The sequence below is a fragment of the Lissotriton vulgaris genome, chromosome 4_1 (assembly GCF_964263255.1).
Source record: "Lissotriton vulgaris chromosome 4_1, aLisVul1.2, whole genome shotgun sequence".
NCBI lineage: Eukaryota > Metazoa > Chordata > Amphibia > Caudata > Salamandridae > Lissotriton > Lissotriton vulgaris.
The window spans coordinates 1,972,484,217-1,972,503,654 of NC_141691.1; positions in this window are offsets into that span (position 1 = coordinate 1,972,484,217).

The window sequence follows — 19,438 nt, forward strand, 5'->3', positions numbered from 1 at the left end:
CTCACTTATCCATAGGTGAAGATGACCTATAGTTCTATGACTCAGCTGCCATCGAAACAGTTGACTATCCACCCTCATTCACACTCTGGAGTATTTAATGGAATTCACTGGCAATGAACTTCACTGATTCTACCACCTTTTGAACCGACACCAGTTTGCTCAAAAGGGCACCTCCCCTTCAGGTTCCAAAAGATCCCTATCATCTGCAGAGTTCCTAGGGTTCATATTGTCCCCTGTCCTCTTCAACCTCTACCTGGAACTGCATGGTGCCCTTCTCACAGATAACAATATCAAGATTCACCAATATGCTGATAATACACAACCCTACCTGAAAGTCTCCTCTGCTTCAGATATGTAAGGCTTCAAACACTGCCTGAGAGTATACTTAAAGCTCAATCATACCGCGACAGAATTACTGCTATATGCCAAGAACAACAAATGAGAAACAATACAAAATAGGCTCAATGATATGAACGCTGATGTCTTCAAGCCCAAACTTTCACTGACTGCCAAGTCACTTGAATCCATCTTTGACACCAACCTCATTCTAAAGGAAAACTATAACGCTTGGTACCGTATCACTCTGCTGAGAAAAATAAAAACACTGAATGTGACTTCAAAACTGCTGTTCAAGCCCTGCTACTCTCACATCTATGTGGTGGTAACATATTACTCCATAGCCTCCGACTTCACAACGGCACCCTTTAAAGACATCTTACATGCTGCAGCATGTCTCAGCCAGGACCTGAAGAAATATTAGCACATCACTCCAATCCTGATGCAACTCCATTGGCTCCACTTATCGGTCCGCACCACTTTCAAACCAGTGACATAATTTACAAAGTCATCACTACCAGCGCCCCCTCTTATCCTGCCAACAAGATCACTATCTCTGGTGGTTCCTGTCACTCCTGCAGAAGGATACCAACAGACTGCATACAAAGAAGCGTAAAAAAGAAAAAACAACAAGGCAGTAGGCACTTTCAGTCTATGTACCCTGGATCTGGCTCAACACCTGACTGCCAATTCTAACCTCTACAACATTGCTCCAATTTAAGAAAGAGTTGAAGATACACCTCTTTAAATAAGACTACATCATAATGCATTAACAGTCCATGTTAGAACTGGCATCATCGGCATGGATTTCCCCCGTATTTTTGTTTTTGCCTCCTGTTATTTTGCTGTGTGTTGCTTCGCATTTGCTGGTCTAGATGCCTTGGGTACTTTGCCTCTGCTGTTCAGTGCTAAAGTGCAAGTGCTTCCTCTGTAAATTGTTGTTATGGATTGGTGATTCCATGATTGGCCTATTTGATTTACTAGTCAGTCCCTAGTACAGTGCCCTGTGTGTGCACAGGGCCTGTAAATCAAATGCTGCTAGTGAGCCTGACAGCACTGATTGTGCCACCCACATAAGCAGCATGTAAATGTAACTCAGACCTGCCACTGCAGTGTCTGTGCGCAGTTTGGTAATGGCATATCCACCTGGCAAGTGCACCCACTTGCCATTCCATAACCTTCCCTTTTCTTACATGTGAGTCACCCCTAAGATAGGCTCAAGATACCCCTGTGGGAAGGGTGCAGTGTATGTGAAAGGTAGGACAAGCCCTGATGTGTGTGGCATGTCTTGATAGTGAAATGCTGCCAATTTCGTTTTTCACTATGAAAGTCTATCTGGCCCATAGGATAGAATGGGAGTTAATTTATAACTTCTTAAAATATAACTTCCTATTGGCACAAGATAGAAAGATAAAGTTTAATATGTATGAACTAAGAATATAAAGATGCATCTTTTAGTGGGGATGATTTTTACATTCTGGGTTTGAAAATACCACTTTTAGAAAGTAGGTATTTTCTTGCTTAGCCATCCTGTGTGCCTCTGCTAGGTTTGTGTATTGACTGTCTGGCTTTTGGAGTGACAGGGGCTGGGGATATGCATTCTGTTCAGAGAGCCACATGGGAGGATGAGGTGTGTCCTACCTTTGCAGCGTGAGCCAGGTCTGGGCTGAATAGACCTCGACTGCATTTAGAGTAGGGGGAGTAGATTTCTTTCACACTTGAATGATCCTGGTCTGACTTTGAAAATGCTGTCTCCACCTCCTGCCAGGAAGCTGAACTTGAGAGGACGGAACTGGCTGGGCAAAGAGCTTCTCTGCCACCAGAGAACAAAGTATTTTGTGTTCTTAAAAGTGGGGCTCAGACCCCAGATTTTTGCATGCTTTCTGGAATTCAAGAGGAACCTTTGCAAGGAGAAGAGCTGGAGAAACTGAGGAGAAGTATTGCCCCTTTGCTGTGTGCCGTCTGGGGTTGGCCTGCTGTGGCTGATTCTGCCAAGGAAAGGACAAGTACTTTACTGTGTACTGTGTCCCCTGCTTGGGGAAGATCTCCAAGGGCTTGAATGAGGGCTTGCCTCCTGTTTTTGGAGTCTCACCGATACAAATACTTTACCCCCAGCTCCCCTGAACTTCCTTGTTGGGAGTTCTGACCTGCCAGGAGGTGCCTGCTACTGTTCTGGGCCTCTGGAGGTTGTTCTGCTGTTGGGAGCTGGAAAAGCAATGCAACTAAAAGAAGTGCTAAGCCAGCCATGATGGTGGATGTGCCCAAGTAGTGCTCCGTACAATGGCCTGCATAATCTCCAATCATCCTAGTTGGTGGGGCCCAACAGGGGTGTGTAAAGGTGTCTGCCTGCTACTGGACACCCAACAAGCAGCTAGAGACAGCCAGCGAGGACGACGAGGGGCTACAACACAAGTATCAAAGGTCCTCAGCCTCGCGGCTGCTCTTCCAAAATGGCGGCCATCATAGACAGCAGACAGAGAGCCGGAGGGTCGTTGAGACAAGCCGTGAGCAGATGTGAAACGCCAGCTCGGAATAGAGCAGAACTCTGGCTCCGGCCTAACACTGTGCTATGCCTATTGCTGCTGTGCCACCGCCATTAGGGGGGATGAGGTGAGGAGTGGGTGGGGAGCTTAGCAGCAATGAGTAGGAGAGGCCAGACCTGTTCCCCCACTGGCTACAGGACGCCCGCAGCAGAGCGTGAACACTTTGAGCCTGCAGACAGGCCTACATGAATGGGGACCCCCCTTAATAGCACCTGACTGTGGACCACCAGGGCCAGGCCCCCTAGGAATCCCCAAATGCATCCCAAAATCTGATCCAGGCCGGGCTTCAGGGTCAAACCGCCAACGGCGGAGGAGACGAGGTGTGAGGTGGATTGGGGAGCCAGGAGTCACGTAGTGCTGAGGCTAGACACACACCGGAGTGCAGCCCAGTGTGAAGTCCAGAAAGCCCGGGAAGCTTGACACTTGGTCACTAGAAGGAGCAGGGAGAGAGATCAGTCCTGTCCCTTGTCTACCAACTGACGCTCAGTGGGGGATGCTCCCACCACCTGGGACTTAGCAGTCAACTCACTGGGAGTCCGAAGACAGTGTGGGGATCTACACGGGGAAACAGTAAGTGAGTAAGTGAGCCCCCATTTTTACCAGAGGAGTTCCTTCCTTAGCGGGCTCAGATCGGTGTTGCTGGAGCAGCACAGTGCCCCCAGTTGAGTCCCACGGCTCCCCATGTACTCCTCCTGAGGACCACCCGGGGGTGAGCGGATGAGAACCGGGGACCCTCGAGGGCTATCAGAACTTCGAAGCAAAGTATGTAGACGGGCTCTGGATTTGCACAGAGGTCGATCTACCCTCCGCGATTGCCCCACTGTTCGGCGCCTGGCCAAGAGACACATGTGGGAAGGGGAGGCGGCCAGGGCACAGGAGGCCTTTACTCCACTCCAAGGCGAGGACCCTCAGTTAATGCAGCACTAGGCCCAGAAGATGGGGCCAATTTGAAAACTCCCAACCGGGCCACAAGCCAAACAAGCTGCATACCAGAATACTGGAATGCATGTGGGTTGTGAGCGATGGCTAAGAAAGCCCGGTGAAGCACTGTGCAAACACAGGCCCAACAGAGGTGAACCAGCACGCTGTATGGATCATACTGCTCTGCGCCAGGCCGCGAGGCACAAATGAGACGGTGAGCGTCCAGAGGGACACTGAGCGAGGTTAGAGGGGCTGCCGAGCCACTCCTGGAGCAGACAACAACTCTGGAGCCTTCTGTTGGTGCACTGCTGAACTCTGGAGATTGTTTCAACAAGGGTGTCTCCAACCAGGACATAATCCCATCTCGCCCAAATGCTGTTGAACTAGAGGCCAAGCATGCAGAATGGAAGGCCCGTTGTGAAGGACTACTGAGCCGCCCTAAAGCTCAAGGCTCTAATAACCCAAACCACTCTTATCTCCTAGGAGCTGCCGCCTCAACAGAGGTTGCACCCGCCACGCAGGTGGCCACCGAAAGACTCACCTGGAGCTAACAGCAGTAACCTGTCTTTCGCCACAAACGATCGACATCACCGGACCACTCCAGGTGACACGTAAGGGAGTGATCCTGCCATACCACCGGATACACCATGGGGCGCCCATGCCCTATTGCGGGATCCCAGATGCCAGCTCCAGACTGGCGCCTGCCCCGATGGTCTCTGATCAGCCCTCAGCAGCTGAGCCGACTGCTCCACAGTCGATGTTCGACAAGCTGGACAAAGTACCAGTGGCAATTAAGCACTCACAGGTCACAATGGAGGATAGGTTCGGGCCCTGTCCTCAGACCTCGGCCTGTTACACAAAGCCCATCTTAAGCTAGTTGATAGAGTAACGGATGGTAAGAAAGCCCATCCCACCCTTCAACCGTTAGCTAAGTCACAGCTGGAAGGACCTTAAAACCTGAATCAACAGGCTGGAGGAGAGAAAGCAGACAACTTAGAAGGGCAGTTGCGATGAAGGAATATCCGAGTGATCAACCTGCAAGAAGGGGCTGAAGGATCTAACCCGGTACAGTTCATAGAGACCTTGTTCAAATTCTTCACCCCAGATACTGTACTCACACCCTTCTTTTCAGTGGAGAGAGCCCACAGGGTTCCAGCTTGGTGGACTACCCCTGGGATGTTCCCACGACCAATGCTTCTAAAGTTGCTCCACTTCCAGCACAGAAATGCAGTGCTGAAAGCGGCCAGGCAGGATGGGCCACTTCAGGTGGAAGACAAACGAGTAATGATCTTCCCGGACTATTCTAGGGCGATGCAACAACAGCTGGCTTCTTTCCTGGAGGCAAAACCTATGCTCTGCCAAAAGGGGGTCCAATACTCTCTTCTTTTTCTGGCCCACCTCAGGATCATACATGATGGGGACACTAAGGGGCTTATTTATAAGCCCCATGCGCCACTTTTGCATCACTTTTCCCATTTTAAAAATGACGCAAAAGTGGCGCAGGGGGGTTGTAAATCTGCCCCTAAGTTCTTTGTGGGCCAAGGGGCAGTGTTTGACTGGATGGACCTCCATGCGCTGGATGATCCTCCCCGGGGTGTAGCATCTAAAATACAGGGGCCACGATGCAGGTGCCAAAAGGGACAAGAACCTCCCAGCGATGGGAGCCAACATACCAGAGCCCGTTGCTGCCCTCACCCCCAACCTCTAAGAAATGATAGCGGAATGGCAAATTTGGGTCCAGCCCAGGCAAGTTTGGACAGGGTGAATGGCCGACGCATCTTCTCATCTGAAGAAGATTCCAGGGACGCAAGTATCTCCCGAGTGGACTCGGTGACCCCCCCACATGGTAATCCCCCAAATGGCAGATACACTAATTTGAGGGAGCACAATATCTAGTATCACAATCCCCTCCTTTCTTCCTCACCCTTTCCCAATGGGGTCGCCACCCTGCCCATGCCTTAGAAAACAGGTTGAGCCCGTACCACCACCAGCCACCTCACAGCTCTTTTCCTAAATATACGATCGACCCGCACTTGGGAACATAGGTCACTATATGCAGCGCAACTGCGCCCTGAGCACACAGTCCCCCTCACAATACACTAGAACTTTAGCTCCATGCATAGTTTGGATGTATCGCCAGTTGGATGTATCACCAGTTACAATAGGACTACAATGTTGGTACTCGGTCCCCTCGAAATGCTCGAACTTCTCTTCAGTTATGCCCCACCCCCACAAGTGTAATTTCACATAGGCTGAGCATCTTCATCTGACGGCATCACACAATAGCAAGCCGGGGGTAGGATCAGCGCAGGATACCCCATACCCATTCCCCCAATCACAGAACGCACTCTGGCATGCCAACATCTGCAGACACTAGTATCTTGTCCCTAAATGTTCAGTGAATGCACACAGCATGCATAAAGTATGCTGTTTATTCCTACGCCAAATGCCAGAAACGCAGATAATTACAGGAGACGCTCCTCAATAAAGCCGAATTGGAAAGAGTGCAAAAAGCGCTGGTCCAGCACTTTCTGTGCTACCACATATCGGGGATCTCGTTTAAGGAAACCCGCAGGTCGGTGGACAAAGATGGGAAGTATACCTTCATAGAATGGCTCCTGGATGGCCAGCCTCTACTCCTTGGCAGCATTTATGCCCCAAACATTGACCAGGGGAAGTTCTGGGACTCTCTATCAGCAATCCTGGCACAATTCACTACATCGCCTTGGGTACTGGGGGGAGACTCCAACTGTGTGCTGAACTTATCCGTGGACTGGTCGCAGCCCCGAACCCTGGCTCTTCTGCCCCAGCACAAATGGAGAGATTCTGATAATGGGCACAGCACTGGTCTTTAACAGACGTATGGTGGACCTGACATCCACTCTCTAGGCTGTATTCTTTCCACTCGATACCCCATAATCTATGGGTACACCTTGGCTGGTTCATTTTCTCGTTGACAATACTCTCCATGGCCCAGCAAGTAGATTACCTGGGGTGTGTGGACTCTGATCACGGCGGGCATCTTCTAACTCTCCAGTGGTGGCCACCCTACCCACCAGTCCCCACCTGGAAACTGCAGCTGGAATGATTGGAAGACAAAGTCTGCCGTCATGACCAAGCAAACAGTTTTAAGAATATTTCACGAATAATGCATTCAATGTAGTTATAAGAGGGGCCTGCATCAGGCAGATAGCAGGAGTCTGCCAGACACTTGACTGAAGTTTTCAGAAAGCTGAACAAGTTATCGGCCATGACCAAGGTGGCAGGCACGGGCTCAGTGACCCCCAACCGAAGTCGCAGCAGCCAAGACAGTGTATGCATAAGTATTATCATACCTGTAAAGATACAACTTCAAGCTGTATGTACTCAGGAAGGATAGAGAGGAGGACACTTCTCGCCAGGATTGTCCGCCAGAACCAGGACATATGACCAATTACTGAGATTGTGGGCCCTGCTGGCAGGCTCACCACTTCCCAGGCAGACATCCTATGGCTCTTCCAGGACCACTATGCAACGATATACAAGAGCCCTGAACAGGGCTGTCAGGAACAGGTCAAACACTTCCTAGCACACCTCAACATAAACCCGAATTCCGAGTGAGGACAGGGATCTCCTCAAGGTAGAGATCACACCCTCGGAGGTGAAGCAAGCGATTCAGACCCTAGCTGGGAACAAAACCCCCGGGGCAAGACAGCCTAACCCTAGAATATTATAGCACCTTCGCCACGTTGTTGGTGCCAAAGTTGGCAGACAAGTACGGGGCAGCGCTAGAGGAGGGGGAACTACCTGGCTTGCTCCGGGAATCTCTCATAGTCTTCATCTTGGAGCCTGAGCGAGATGCGACTCAGATGACCTCATACAGGCCAATAAATTACTATCTGCTGACTGTAAGATCTTAGGCAAGATTCTGGCAGACCTACTGGGCCCAATGTTTCTGCTGTTAGGGACACCAGGACCATAACAGGTTTGTGCCGGGTAGGAATAACTCCCAAAACATCCGCAGGCTCTTTCATGTCCAGGATCGAGCTTCGGGTCGCTACCCCAGGCCGACTTGCCTGGTCCTGGAACTGGAAAAGCCATTTGACATGCAGGCCTAGCCATACCTTTTCGGGACGTTGCAATGGATGGGGCTGGGTCCCACCTTCAGAGCACAAGTGAAACTATTATACATGAATCTCCAGTCCAGGGTACGACTGGGTAAATGCAGCTCGCCGCCCTCCAGATAGGTAGAGGCACCAGGCAGGGGTGGTCTCTCTCCCCCTGTTATTCACCATGACAATGGACCCACTCACGATATGGTTGCGCCAAGAGATTGAAGCTTGGGGCATCCCAATAGCCAGGTACTCCGCACATTGTGTCTCTGTATGCAGAAGGCCTGTTGCTGTATATACGGGATATAGCAGCGGATCTCAGTCCCATATGGAATACACATTCTAACTTTGCGACTGCAGTATGGCTGAAGGCAAACTGTGCAAAATCCACTATATACCCCTTGGGCCCAGACCTTCTCCCACGAGAGATAAGAGTCGGAGACTCAAGTATTGCTTGGAATACCTGCCCCCAGGATACATTGGCATTCGACTTTGTCAGTGTCCCACAAACTTATTCAAGGGTAATCATCGCAGAGCCCTAGCGAGAGCTAAGGCCGGATTCAACTTCTGGAAACTGCTGCACCTAGCCGCAATAGGCAGAATAACCTTACCAAAAATGATCTTAGTGCCTCAATTTCTACTACTTTTTCCAATACCCCTGTCATCCCCCCTACGCTGTTTCTTCTGCGAACTGGATACCTTATTGAGCTTCCTCATATGGAGAAAGGGACGTCTGAGAGTGGCCTTTTCAAAGCGGCAACTCCTGGCAGACTGAGGAGGACAGGGGGCACCATCCTTCAAAGCCTATTTTCTCGCGGTGCAACTCCAATGGCCAGTGGGATGACATCTGGGGGAGACCGCCTCAGAGATAGGATCTATTTCAGTGCAGGCTATTTGCCACCTGCTCCTCCCTGGCACCCGTCCAGAGTTGACATATCCCATACAGGTGACAGTAGCACATGCGGTAAACATCACTTACAACGCACTACCATTACATCGCAACCATTACAACGCAAACCATTACAACGCATTGCGCTGGGGGGCGCTCTAGGATAGGGAATATATTTAATTTACTATCCAACACCTTCCCTGCTATCCACGGGGACTGGAGTTGGAATAGTAAATTAAATAATTCACTATCCAGCGCCTAAAAGCATTATGCGTTGTAATGGACTGCGTGGTAAAAACCGCGTTGTAAAGGCATGCGATGTAAAAGCATGCGTTGTAGTGACACCAATCCGCACATGCATGCATGTCAAGCATTCACCGCATGTCTGGCGCAACCCCCTTGTTCACCCCTCTTTTCCTGCTAGTTAGACTCTTTAGAAAAGGAGGATACTACCCTGCCTGAACAATGCAAATCTGGACAAACCACTCGTTCCTGGAGGTGGGATCCCTGTTCATTTATTTATTTTATTTATTTATTTATTCATTATTTAAGCTTGTAGAGCACGACAGCTACCCGAAAGGGTCTCCCGGCGCTAAGATACTGCAGCTATCAAGAGTTGGTTGGCCAAGTAGTTATAGATCAGAAAGCCAGGTCTTAACGGCTTTGCGAAAACAAATAAGGCTGTCCTCAGACCGGATGGCCAGAGGAAGGGATATCCATAACTTGGGCCCTAAGTAAGAAAAGGAGCGACCTCCCATTCTGGAGAGCTTGATCCTGGGAACTGAGAAAAGGCATTGGGAGGAAGAGCGGAGGGAACGGTAAGGTGAATAGGATTTTACTAGGGTCTGTAGATAACTAGGTGCCACCTTATGCCTGATCTTATGCATGTAGGTGAGAGCCTTAAACCTCACTCGGTTTTCAACCTTCAACCAGTGAAGATCAGGGTGGCGATTGGATATGTGGTCGGTTTTGCGGCAACCGCTGAGTAGACGCGCTGCAGCGTTTTGGACTAGTTGCAGGCGACGGGTGACAGCCTTGGCCGCCCCCAGGTAGAGTATGTTGCCATAGTCCAACCGGTAGGTGACCAAGGCACTCACCACCGTCCTTCTTGTGTCATCAGGCAACATCCACAGGATCTTGCAAAGCCAACGTATGATGGTGAAGCATATGGCAGATACTTTACTAACTTGACATTGCATTGTCAGGCCCCTGTCTATGACAACGCCTAAATTTCGTACTTGGTCCACTGGTACAGGAAAGGGACCTAGGTTTGCTGGCCAGTGTCTCGAGGTCCACAGGTTAGGCTTCTGTCCTAGGACAAGGACCTCCGTCTTCTCGCCATTCAGTTTGAGAAGGTTGTAATTCATCCATTTTGCTATTTCTCCAAGACCAAACTGAAGGCGGGAGGAGGAGGCCTCACCGCAGTTCGTAAGTGAAAAGATAACCTGGGAATCGTCGGCGTAAGTGAATAACGTGAGACCGACATGATCAGCTATATGAGCTAGAGGGGTAACATAAAGATTAAAAAGGAGGGGACTGAGGTTGGAACCCTGAGGGACACCATGGTGCTGTGAGTAGATATTGGAAGTGGCAGACCGGGAGAAAATTTGAAAGGTGCGTTTGGAAAGAAAGCAGGCCAGCCAGTCCAAAGCTAATCCTTCCACGCCCATGGTGTTTAAGGCGTCAAGAAGGATTTTGTGAGAGATGGTGTCAAACGCCGCGCTGAAATCAAGTAGTATCAGTGCGGCCATTTCACCTTTGTCAAGCAGGGACCGTAGGTTCTCTGTAACGCCCAGGAGAGTAGTCTCCATCGAAAAACCCGGCCGGAAGCCTGACTGGGAAGGATGAAATAAGTTGTTGGAGCTCACATACTGAGTAAGATGAAGATGGATGTGACGCTCGAGGACCTTGGAAAAAGCAGGTAGCAATGAGATTTGGCGGTAGTTGACAAGAAGCTCGGGATCGGCGGTTGGCTTTTTTAAAAGTGGCGTGACCATTGCATGCTTCCATATGGCAGGAACCGTGGCAGTCTTTAATGATAAATTCAGGATGGAACAGATTTTAGATAGATGCGGGAGGTCAAGTGCCCTAAGTACAGAAATAGGGAGGGGATCCAAAGGGGAGCCAGATTTTACATTACAGAGCAATTCCTGAAGACCCTCAGGCTGTGGTTCAGGCCAAGCTAAGAGCATGTGGAGAAGGGAGGTCTCGGGCCGGGGTGCTTTCTCTACAAGAGTGGATTGGACAGTGGTCTTGTTATTAGAGTTGCAAGTGGAGATGTCCTGGTGGATCTTCTCCACCTTGCTTAGGAAAAACTGGGCAATTTCATTGCATTTCATGTCTGTCAGAGGAGGGGTTTTAGCTCAAGTGGGGGAGCCTACAAGATTTTTCACTAAGCTGCACAAGACTTTGGAATTATCGATGGCATCTGTTATGGATTCCGTCACAAAGTTGTCCCTAGTAGAGGCGCACGCTTTGTGGTAAGATTTCAAAGCGATTCTATAAATCTGGGCAGCATGCTGAGAATAGTCTTTGCGCAAAAGGTGCTCAAGCTTCTTGCACCAAGACTTCTCAGCTTTTAATGCCTCGGTGTACCATGGGGTGGGCAACTTATGAGATACATCCAGCTTTAGAGAAGTAGGGAGGACGATATCAATGGCATTTTTTAGCCAAGAATCGATCAGCATAGTGGAAGTTTCCACATCAACTAGTGTGGACAGTTCCAAAGGGAGATGGGAGGCAAAAACTTTATTCAAAGAACCAATATCCAATTTCCTCCATGCCCTGCTCCTTTCCGCATAGTTGCCTCTGTGCAGGGCTGCGGTGGTCAGAGCCGAAATTCTAAAATTGACAAGATAGTGATCTGACCAAAGTACGGGCAAGGCCGGAAGACATTGTAGATCTGGCAGATTGGAGAAAATGGGGTCTAAGAAATGTCCACCTTTGTGTGTGGGACCATGATTATGTAAAATAACGTTCATCGACTGGAGGTCGGTGATCAAAGTTCTAGCTACACTGTTGCTAGGGTCGTCCAAATGAATGTTAAGATCACCCACAACTAGAAGAGTACTAATGTTAGGCAACAGGGAGGCAATAAGCTCAGACAGGTGAGTGACCCAGTCATTGACTGGCCCTGATAAGAATGCCATTTAGGGAGATCTTTGGATGGAGGACAAGTCTAAAGGATGCGGCTTCACAATTTTGTAGATTAATACGGTCTAAGAAGCATTGATACACGTTTTTAAAAATAATGGCAATGCCCCCACCAATTTTGGCCACCCTATCATACCTGACCATGGCATAGTTAGTCGGAGGTGCTTCTGCGATATCCGGGCCCGAACCTTCATGGAGCCAAGACTCCATAACAAAGAGGGCGTCCGGTTGTGCGTCATTTAGAAGGTCAAAGATCTCACGTCTGTGCTTAGGTACAGAGCGACAGTTCATGCTGAGGAAATTATATACTTTTTTAGAAACAATCGGCAATTGAGGTGTACAGCTATGACAGAGTTGGGGCACCTCGAGGGACAAAGAACAGTTAGAGCAAGACTGTGAGGACTTGGTTGTTAAATTAAACGTGGAACAGTATGCATGACTATAAAGCCTATAAGCTCGCACTAAGCTGGCGCTGTAGGTGAGTCTAGGAGATGGCTTGGCAATTTGGCCAGGGGGTTTGGCCCCTGGGCCCGTTTGGGCGCGGACGGGTGCAGACGGGCACGCCTTAGGCGCGCCCGCCCACTGCGCGGATGGGAAATCAATGCCATAAATACTAGAAAAAGTGGAGGAGGGGCCAGGGACAAGAAGGCGGGCGGAAGAACCAGCTGGTCCGCAACCCGTCGCCTCACCCAAGATGGCGTCGTTCCGATCAGCGTCTCACATCAGCCCCAAAATCAGCTGCGGGGACAGCTGAGAGTATCCAGGTAGGTTCGAAAGTGCCCCAGAAAGTGCAGCAGCTTTTGAAAGCAATTTAAAATTCAACTGTGCAAATAGTGCAAATGGCTAAAATCAGGCAGCAAAATTAATCAAACAATGGCCTAAAGCCCCGGCTTTCCGCCTCAGGGCTCAGATAGCAGCAAATCTGGGGGGGCTCAAGAATAGCGTTTTTTATATTGGCGAGGGCGGGGCGGAAGAACCAGCTGGTCCGCAACCCGTCGCCTCACCCAAGATGGCGTTGTTCCGATCAGCGTCTCACATAAGCCCCAAAATCGGCTGCGGGGACAGCTGAGAGGATCCAGGTAGGTTCAAACGTGCCCCAGAAAGTACAGCAGCTTTTGAAAGCAATTTAAAATTCAACCGTGCAAATAGTGCAAATAGCTAAAATCAGGCAGCAAAATTCATCAAACAATGGCCTAAAGCCCTCATTGAGGGTCAACTACTCCTATACGACCAGCTATCGAGGGAGACGGGTCTCCCACGGGGCAGTTCCTGCTCCATAGTCTAATAATCCAAAATTGCCATCGACTTTGGGACCTCTTATAGGGGGAACTTGCAACGCACCCGGTATTCCACGCAATACTCAATATGGCATGGGCCGACACTTAATTACATGGCTTTATAAAGCAACCCAAGATCTCACTGCCTTTACACTTACCACGCTATGACAGAAATGGGAGAAGGAGAAATGGTGCCCACTACATGATAAGGAATGGGACCAAGCCCTAGAATACCTGAAGAAAGTTTCCCACAATGCTTGGTTTAAAAACATACAGTTCTCCATACTACATCAGGCCTATCTCACCCTGACGCAGCTCCAACAGTTTTACCCAAACACACGATTCCTCTTCCTGAGATGACAAACCCTGGATGCAACATTTAAATACATATTTCGGCTATGTCCCAGGATACAACCCTATTAGAGTACAATACACGAGACACTATGGGAATTAGCAGGGCTCACTGACATTCACACGTGGGAAGACGGCGGGATCCTGATATTCTGCAGACAAAAGACCCATAAGGTCCAGATGCTTTTTACCTCCCTAACCCTACTACTGGCGAAGAGAGGGATCGCAATGTACTGGCGAGCCCCAGAAGGGCCCCCACAGTCAGCCTGGACAGGGGCAGTTAGTAAATGGGGCTCGGCAGAGGAGAACATAATCAGGCAGGAGGAGGTACACGATGTGCATAAGAAACACATTTCTATGGAGTGGGCTACACTACTGCACCAATTCCACCACCACGCAGTACACACCCAGCAAACGCAACCACAGATAATTTCAACTGAAGCCCCAAGCCAAGATATACAAGCCCGGCCCACACCAAATGCTGGTAATACCACAGTTACCGCCAGGCATCACAATAGCACATGACCTAGCAGTGCCCTCACCAGAAAAGGAGACCCACACACAGCGCTTACACTCGACTGAGCCTTGCTCTGGGCGAGCCTTGCTTTCCCCCCACCTAAAGAATACACGCAGCAACTTAATCCCCCCATTTCTTGACGTCCACGGATGAAGATGATGTCACTTACCTTGTCCCAATCACCCCAGGTTCCTAACTTCAGTTTGTTGTCCGTCCCGGTAGTTTCAGGAACTGGATACTGTTCAAGTAATAACACTCCGATTATAGCTATATTAAGACACACCACGACACTGCATGACCACAGCAGGAAGACCAATAGATAAGCCCATCATGCATGTATCCTTTCACACCCCTGGTTGACCGGTAAACATGTATTGAGAAAATATAATATTCGTGCCAATTGCTATGCCTACAACAATGTAAACTGTTGCGAAAAATTCAATAAAAATAAAAAATAAAAAAAATAAGAGAAGTGTGGCGCATCCGCTACTGTTTCAGATGCATCGCTGTAGAAACTGATGCAGCGCCTGCCAGCGCCTCGAACAATTACTGCACGCCGCATCAAGTGCACCGATCTACGAAGTCCGAGATCACTGCACCAATTCCGACGCTGGCCCGGCTGTGCAACTGCAAGAACCAACACATCGTGGGACCGTGGTTAGAGAAACTGATGTATCCCTGACCCTCATGCATCGCATCTGGGTGTCACGCCTGCAAGAACGCCGGGTCCGCAGTAAGAAAGTGATGCATCACCTCCCTGCACACTAAGAAACCGACGCATCACCTCCCCTTCAGTAAGGAACCGAAGCACCACCCCCCCTGTATGGCAGTATGGTACCGATGCATCACCTTCCCTGAAGTAAGGAACGAACACATCACCTTCCCTTGGCATAAGGAACTGGTGCATCACCTTTCCTGCAACAGTTTTTGTTTGTGCGTGTGACGCATCCAAGGCAGATTGAATGAAAAGTGCTGCATCTGCAATTTGCTTTGAAAGAACCGTTTCTACATTTTGAAAGTAATATTTTTATAAAGGGTAGTTAGATTGCAGATGGAACATAACGGGTTTGCTAATGACACCAATAAATGTGACCAAATTTTAGCTGGAGTTAAATCGAGCAGAGATTCCAGGAATTTCGCGTTACACTTGTTACGCGATATTCCACCATTATGCCACTTTCGGTATTTAATATACTCCATTTACGGTTTAGATTTACCAGGAACGTGGCCATTTGTGATAAACATATACAGCTAATGATGAGACAACAGAACATGGCCAGCTGTTCGCTGTGATTTTGTCAAAATGCTTGCTAGCGCCTAACACTTATGTGTGGAGCACTTTCATGCTAAAAATTAGGACAAGATGACGGATTTGCTATTCACTTATACACATTTTCCACTCTACTTTGCCAAAACTCTGCATAATTACATGAATGCAAATTCCGGAATTTGACATAGCCTACTGGAAATATCTATACCTAGGAAGCAAGGGAACATGCATTCCTAGACAGTTAGTACTCTAGGGTTGCCGGCTATGTGAGCTTCTCACAGATAGGTGCATTGACCATTAAGTCCATTTGGCTAAAGTTGCACTGGCTGATTGCATTCAATCTTTTTAGGGCTGGTGTCTTTCTGGTTATGGCCCATCTGCTGTTAGTGGTGTGCTGCAACATTGCAGGGGGTGTATTTATCCATATTGGCATCCCTAAAGGTAAACATGTTTCTAAAGTTGAGTTGTGCACTACAATCTGTGTGCTGTAGCTCCCTCCTTCAAGTCTATGCAAAAACATGCGTTAGCACATCTCAGGCAATAGTACTTGCCCCAGCAGTAATTGAGCATTACTTTGACATAGAGGAAGTTGATTGTGATTAGCTAATGAGGGTCAATGGGGTTTGAGTAAATTGACAGGTTTCCTTTCAACCTGCATTTATTTAATTAACCTCTTGGCCGCGGCGGTAAATCCGCTGCGGCGCTAGGGGCAAGGGGGCCGCGCAGCACTGCCATGCTCGTGACGGAGGAACCACTCCGTCATGAGCCACGGTGGCGCTGTGCTTGTGACGGTATGGTTCCGTCACGACCACGCCCACCTAATAAAACGCTCAGCGCTGTTGCGAAATCAGCGTTGCGCAGCCGTGGCGGCCGGGCCGTGACGGAACCATTCCGTCACCAGCACAGCACCACCGTGGCTCGTGAAGGAATGGTTCCGTCACGAGCATGCAAGGGGTTAAAGGGCCGTCCACTGAATTACGCCACAATAGATCTCAATAGATCTCAATACACAACCATGCAATGCATAATCAACCAAGGGGTCATATTGTCGGAGATCTAGAACGGCTAAAGTGACCCGGAAGTGCTTCTTTTAAAAGGGTAGCCCCAATTCATTTATTGGCAAACGACACATGTTCGTGTAAGAAAACCCCTATTATTATTTCAATAGCAACGAAGCATGAAAGACCCATCATTTCACATAACTTTCCAGCTTTAAAACTTAGTGCCCAAGTTTTAATGTGCTGTGCTCGATGATCTGCTCTGACTCGAGAGCCTGCGAAGAGGCAGCGAGGCTGGAAGACACGAGAGAGTGCATATAAATGTCAAGGGGCTTAGCAAGGCTGATGTTTGGAAAGGTCATATTTGCAGCAGTGGGGAACTAGGAAACAATGCCACGCTGCTGCCACGTTTCCTACTAATGTCAATACTTCACACTCGCTCCTTTGAAACGGGTTTTGCAGCGAGGAATACACTGCTGTACTCCCAGAGGAGCCTCTCGCTAATCAACAATCATTAGGCATCAAGTGCAGTAATGAAAGCTAATTGGACACTTAAGCATAACCAAAACATGTTGAAATAAACAGTCAGAGTACTCCCAAGTGCTCAGAGAGAAGAGCAAGAGCTTGTCCTTGTGCTGAGATGATAGTGTATCCATTAGCCCTCTATCGGAGGGGGTTCTGGGAGAGTCTCCAACCCTTGAGTTCAACTTTGTGCACATTGGGCTCTTTGATTTATGTAGTTGTATGCTTTTGGAAGCATAGAATAGGCATGTTTTTCCTACATATTCCTTAATTGCGAATAGCAAACTGCGATTCGCAAATTAAGGAATAGCTTCCCATTCATTCCTATGGGCCTGTAGGCCGATAGGAATGAATGGAAATTGCATGCACAATTTACGAGTACCAAATAGGTACTCGCAAACTGCGCATGCAATTTCAAGGGTGCAAGGGGCCAAAAGGCCACTATGATGCACCGCCGAAATTATCATGTGTGCACATGTGGCGCACACACATGCCCCAAGGGCATGTGTATCCGCCACATGGCACTTTGAAAAATGCAGTTTTGTGCATTTTTTTAAGTTTTTGCAAATTACCATCAACTTGCAGTTGATGGTAATTAGCTTTTCCTAAATGCGAAGTCGCATTTAGGAAAGGCTTGTTGCTTTCCAAATAGTGAATCACAATTTGCGATTCCCTAAATGCTTTCGCAATTTACGTAATCACAAATTTAGCGATTACCTATTTTGCAGTCTGGCATTTGGGTTGATGCATCCCAAATGCCAAAATAGCGGTCGCAAAGGGTCCGATTCTGCAAATCGTCCCGTTTGCGACCGGTATTTTGGTTGATGCATGTGCCCCTTCAGAGACAACAATTTATGATTCTTGCCAGAATCTTGTCCTATTGCGGAAGGGGAAAGATTGTTATGTTGTGTATTTCTTTAATGTGTATTCTCTCCATGCCTCGTGTTAAGAATGTAGAGTGTGGAGTGCACTTGTGTTCTAGTGTTTTACCATTGTAGGTTGAGCTGCTGAGGAGATGAGACCGTTTCCCTTGGCCCTCACCTGTTGTCACTTTAACTTTAATAAATACTTATCCTACAACCACCTCGAGTCTGGATTGCCTTACTACAAATTGGCGACGAGGGAAACCAGCGTCAAAGCGCTTTTCAAGACGTATATTTCATCAAGGAATGCGTCAAAGGAATTTGTCATTTAAAGAAAAACGGAAAATAACGAAGAAAAGTTGACCGGAGCAAAAGGAAAAAAAGACTTGCGTGAGTCACATCATATTTTTTTTTATCTCCCTTTGCCTACTCTGTGTCTACTATTACATGCGAGCTTAAATCGATCAAGGCCTCTTTTAACAGCCGTTATTAAGCAGCCTACCGGCATTGTTCAATTTCGCTTGCCGTTCCATTGCGTGCGCTGTCTTCAGAGGAGCCTCGCGCGTCCTTCACCAGCGCGCCCTCTGTCAAGAACTACGTCAGACGCAGGTCACGCAACGTGACCCCAACGTGGCGGCCATCTTAGTTGAGTTTGTTTACCACTCGCAGTTACAGATCGGCATTTCAGTAAGGAGAAGTTTCGACATATAAGTGACTGCGCTTTTCTTTTAAAAAAAAAAAAAAAAAATAAACGGAGAAGGTTGATCTACACAAGGACATTCTGGACAATACAGTAAGGTGAATTTTAGTTTTAAAAAGAAAAAGGTTATATATATTTTTGGATTTTGTGACATTATAACAGGTGAGAAGGTCGAGCGAAGGCTCATATTTTCTATTGGTATTTTACCTTTGTGCATGGAAGAAGGTGATTCTAGTGTCACTACAGTTAATAAGGACACGAATATGGCACAACAAAATTTTTCAATTAGTCCTCCGGAACCTTTTTGGGTGAAAGGTACCCAGCCAAGCATAAAATGGTTAGAATGGAAAGAGTATTTTATCAATTATTTGGAAGCTGTAGATGAAACCAAAAAAATGAAACCCGAACAGAAAAAAAGACTACTTCTACATTCACTGGGACCAGTAGGGTTAAAGACATTTTCCAGAATGAGTAAAACTGATGATCCTGATCTTGATGAATTTGGGAATGCCATCAAAAACATGGATAAATACTTTGCTCCCAAAGTATGTGTCGGGGTCATAAGACATAAATTTTTTCAAAGGAGGCAAACTAAGGAGGAAACTGTAGATGAGTGGTTGGATGATCTTAGGAAGCTCGCCATTGATTGTAAATTTGATAATTTACATGATGACTTAATTCGTGACCAACTTGTGATGCACAACAACAACTCAGGGCTACAAGATCGTCTTTGGGTTAATGGAGATGCACCTCTCGACGATGTGGTAGCCATCATGAGAAAGTCTGAGATGTCAGGAAGGTGTGCCACTGTAGTGAAGGAGACTGAGAAAGATGTGTCTAAGACGTCAGGAGCAGTTTGTAAAATTCAGGCCCCTAATAAGAATTTTCGTCAACAGCAGCAACAAGGGAGATGGACTAGTCAGCCTACAAGATTTCCAAACAGGAACATGGAGGATAGGAGATGCTATAGATGTGATAGTAAAGAACATCTAGCTTTCAGTAGACTG